The sequence below is a fragment of the Nanorana parkeri genome, unplaced genomic scaffold (assembly GCF_000935625.1).
Source record: "Nanorana parkeri isolate BGI_ZX_2015 unplaced genomic scaffold, ASM93562v1 scaffold28, whole genome shotgun sequence".
In the NCBI taxonomy this organism is placed as follows: Eukaryota; Metazoa; Chordata; class Amphibia; order Anura; family Dicroglossidae; genus Nanorana; species Nanorana parkeri.
In genome coordinates, this window is record NW_017306296.1 from 2666273 (window position 1) to 2671478 (window position 5206).

Consider the following 5206-nt stretch of genomic DNA (forward strand, 5'->3'; position numbering starts at 1 on the left):
ACATATATATATATTTATTGTTTTTCTTCCTTTTTCTTTGTTTCTTTCGTTTTATTTCTTTCTTTTTTTCCCTTCACCTAATCTGACATACAGTTGCCTTTAGTGCTCAAGGATTTAATAAACAGAATGAAAGGAACAATACAGTTCTTCCTTATATCTAACAAGTAAACAGCCTTTCCTTTTAGCTCTGTCAATGTATGCAGTAGAGTTTTCTGAATCAGAACATTTTAGCTATGACTCTCATGGCAAATTATAACAATTTGTATGTCAGTCTAGTAGATGATTGGCCAGATTCACCACTTTTATTGTACTGTCTCTATGGCCACAAAGCATTCAGTGATTCGTTCTCCCCTTGCACACAATAGCAGCTACAGTCAGATTAGCATACACAGACAGGGGGATATAGTGCTTGTTGTAAGAAATCGGAATATTTACGTGGCTGCCTATATTTGTGTATTAAAACACTTTTTCCTTTGTATGTATACTGCATGGAGGCAATAGTTTAGTTGCAATTCTGGGTAATTAAAGTGCATTTAAAGGCTCCTGTATGACAGTCTACACAGGTACCAAATTCAGTTACTATGTGATTAATAGGCATCATCAAAATAACAAAAAACTTCACACGCTCCCCCTCCCAGACACTACAGCTCACAGTTGGAGTGTTTCAGCAATTGAGGCAGTGCTGTCAATCCGGAAAGCAGTGGGCTGGACTAGGTGTGGCCAGGGGCTGATTGACAAGCTGCAGTGACAATGATGATAGCCACATCCTCTGCAACATCTTCTCATCCCAAAGTAGAGGAAGAATGCAGAGCCAACATTACCTGATGTAGTCCTTAACTTCCAATCATAAGGCAAAGAATCATGTTTGCCTTATGATTGGAAGTTAAGGGCTACATCAGGTAATGTCCATCATTATGCCTTAGTGTTTATCTTTCCTATTTTGCTATGAATGTTGTAAGTGTGTTTTCAACACACTATTATCCACCTGCTATCTTTAACATTGATGTTGGTGGAAAGAGTTTTGTTTGGCTAACGCCCTCTTTTTTCACCCCATGTATTTTGACCCATTGATAGATCGATTTGTGGACCTGTGGCATCTGCCTTTCCATTATTATATGATCAATTAACCCCTCTCACTATACCTGTGGCTTCAGCTCTTTCTGAATTTCTCTGAATTTTCATTATTTGGGGGTGCTTACCTCTTTGTCTTGTGGCCGTTACATCATGTGTGCAATCACCAGCTCCGCATGAGTTTGGTAAGACTGGCAGATAATAATATGGATGTATTTACATGTGAATATTACTAATATGCTGTTTGTGAAGATATACAATTTATGTTACCTCTCTATGATTTTATTAGAATACCTCCATTCCTGATGAAGCGCGGAATGCGCGAAACGCGTTGAAACTGCCAAGCATCCATTCTCTAGGTTCCAGATAAGGCCATACATATGATATTTGGATTGTTCATTACTTTATTTGATCAGTCGTTGTTCAAATCTTCAACAACGTTGGGTTCTTGTCTGTATGTTGCTAAATCATGTTTATCATGCCTTAATTCATGGAACAGAGTGGGTGCTGGAGGATGGAGGATGATACATCGTAGATTGTAACCCTATGCTATTATGGCCATTTCATTCTTTTATTCTTTTTATATCTAAATAAAATAATATTTTTACTCAAGCAATTTTGTGATTTATTGGTACTTGCCGCCTGTCTGTGCTGTCTGTGTCCCCAATAGGGATATTCACCATTACTTTTTGTCTTGGGGACTGTGATAAATGAAAGTGAAAGAAAATTCCATATGTTGGGTTGTCATCAGAACAGGAATAGATGGGGAAATCATCCAATGGGGACTGGTGACCATACTGACCACCAGGGATTTACCTCTCTTTGAAAGGATTTTCTCTCACTTCCTATTGTTGCTATTGCACAGGAAGTGAAGGGAAATCTCCACAATGGGACACAGATGGCATAAACAACGATTATAACCCGCCCTACTTATTCCAAAAATAAAAAATAATTTTGGCTTCAGAATGTGCAGGATCTCACCATGAAAGCAATCCTTTGATTTACTATAATCAGAGGTTAAAGTTTCTGACAAATACATGACTACACATCCTAGTAATTATCTTACATTTAAATTAGTCATACGATTGTTGTATCTGCAGCCACAGCTATTTACATAACGTGATATTGTTTATTCACCTAAAGGTAATTCCACAAATCGGGTTTTTAATCGCACTGCTGCTCTTAATATAGTGCGTCTGGCCGTGTTAACTGGATTGAATATAATTATATGTAACATAATGAAATATAATTAGAAGGCTGGGACTGAAAGTAGGAATGGCAACAGTGGAAATTAAGCAAACATATATGAGAGGGGTTTGAAAAGAGTGATACAGTAACTAGAAAACATAAAATCAAATAAAAATGACACCAATCTAAAGAAAATATGCACCCAGTCATATATGGATCATACATAGAAATGCTGCATTTAAAGGGACTCAGTGCACAACCCTGCGGCTGATTTTCTCCTTGGCAATCCTTATGCACAGCTGGTGCTCTGCTATGTAAATCTCTGTGGCTGCAGATATCTTTACTGGCTCAATAGCTTTGAAAAGGAAACATTTACTGAAAAAATATGTAGGCTGCTATTGCTTATTTTCCTTTTGATAACACTAAATTGTTTAGCTGTCATTTTAATTCAATGGATTCAGTACCGTCAATGGGAACTGACCTGAAAAAGGTACATAAATCAGGAGTTCAGACTTCACTTTGACTTTCTAATCTGCATGCCTGTTCCAGGTCAATGATTTATTTATTTTTTTAGATCTGGATACAGTGGAGAGGGACTAGAAAACCTGCCAGTTTTTTATGGCTGTCTGTGTCCCAGTTATGCAGATTCACCCTGCCGGTTTGCCCTGATGACCGTTATCATTGAAAGTGAAGGAAAATCCCACATTTTGGATTTTCATCAGAACAGGGATAGATAGAAAATCTTCCTATGGGGGCACTAGTTCTGGTGTCCCTGCTGACAACCAGGGATCCCCCCTGTTTGATTTACTGTTGTGGCTAACACACAGGAAGTTAAAATGGACCTTTACCCCCTTTGACTAAAAGTCAAATTAGCATATAGCTCTGCAAGCTGATATAAAATCATCTTACATTCATTAATTTACCAAACATTTTTTTTTTACTTACAATTTCTTTTTTTCCACTTTCTGGTCTACTTTGGCACAAATGATGTAATTGTGCCCAAGCACTGCATCCTGCGAAGGTTACATCAGCAGCACATTGCTGGGAAATCTCATTTGTAATCTGATGAGACCTCAGGGAAAGGCATTTTCCTCCCCTGAGATGCTGTGCATGGTCACATGTCCTAGTCACATGTGCCGAAGTTCCAGGAAGTAAAGAGAGAAAATAAAACAACACCCTTGAATTGGGGCTGCCCCGTTTTCTTGGCATATAAGGAATAAAGGAAGATTTAACAAAAAAACATTGCAGAACCCCCCCCCCCCCCCCCCCCATCCCCACACACACAGACACTCACACAGACACACACACTAGAGTTTAGCTTTAAAGCAGATGTCTCTGTTTGTCTCTATGGATGAACAGAGTTGTCATTCAGGGTTAACACAGGCCTGGTAACCGGAGTGCAGAGGACATAATTCTTGTGCATTTTATGTATTTTGATGTCTTTGCCTGCATTAACCCATGATGTGTTTGAGTGACAGCTCTTTTCATCTAAAGAGATACAAACGTAGAAGACAGATGGCAGAAAAAGACCACTGAGTCCATCAAGACTTCAATTTTTTTAAACATTTTGTGTTTGAGGATAACCTTCTGTTTATCCCAAGCATGTCTTAATCCTCTTACTGTTAATTGACTGGAGACTGCCAAATCTGCCAATTTAAAGTAGAATTGGAGAACACACAGTTTTCTCTAAGTTCCCCTGCAAAGTCCCTTAAATGCAGCTTCCTATTTTGGTGTGGCAACGATGCTGCACTGCTCCTGCATTTGGAGCAGAGTTGTCACTCATTTAGGCTGTGCCTGCTTGCAATACAGTAGGGTGAGAAGATGTTGCAGGGAGCGTGGATATCATCATTGTCTCTACTGATACACAAACATGTAGCTGGTCAATCAGAACCTGGCCGCACCTAATCATGCTCATTGTTTTCTGGTTTGGCAGCACTGACTATGTCACTGAAATTCTCCTACCGTGAGTTGCAGTGTCTGGGAGGGGGACCATGTGAGACACAAATAAAGGAGAAGTTGGCGCAGTCAGGGCAGGTGAGGTTTGTGCATCACACAATAACTGGATTTGAAACAGGTTTAAACTTTCATGCTGGAGCCTTTACTTTATTTTAAGTGTGACAAAGAGACAAATAAGTGACCTGCATCTGGAGACACAAACTACTGCTTCCATAAAAGACCCATCACTGACAAATGATACGGTACTGTATAACACTTTAATGGCTGCAGTATCAGAAATGGGCAGCAGGTGGCATTTGAGAAACACAATGTGGCATGTTAGTACCGCTTTCCAATATGAGCCTTTTCCCTTACAGTAACATTCCAGTTTGCTTGAGGAAAAAAACCCCAATCTCTGCCATGTCAATGTCCAAGGAGTTTGGCTACTTTAATTATTGCAGCTATGTTCCTGTGTCTTTGCAAACATACCTGAGTGGAAGGCTCTGCCATTTACTATAGTAATGGACAGTCCAAGTGTTGTAATTTGCAGATGTTGGATGCAGCACAGCTCAAAATCAATTTTCTTTTATTCTTTATCTTGTTTTTTATTTGAAAAGACAAAATAAAGCACGTGTTCTTTAAGAGATATCATAGTCACCAACTTAAAGTGTATAAAAACCTTTTATTTTAGAATATTAGGATTAGAACACCTGTCAAATTGTTATGACTGTCTGTGCCTCCAGTGGGGAGATTCACCCTCTCTAAGTGTCACAGTGACCATTGTCACTGGCACAGAAAGCCTGTTTCAGTGACAACTGCCTCCAAGAGATGTGCACTCCTTTCCTGTTGTGTCTGCAGAATGGGAAATGTACGTTTTACAATGGTACACAAACAGAAAAAAAAGCTAAGAAGAAACATGTCAGGGTTTGTTTTAGCATCCCCTGCACACTTTTTCTGCTGTTCCCTCTCTGGAAACATCCCCCCCCCCCCCCCCCCCACCCCCCCACCCCAC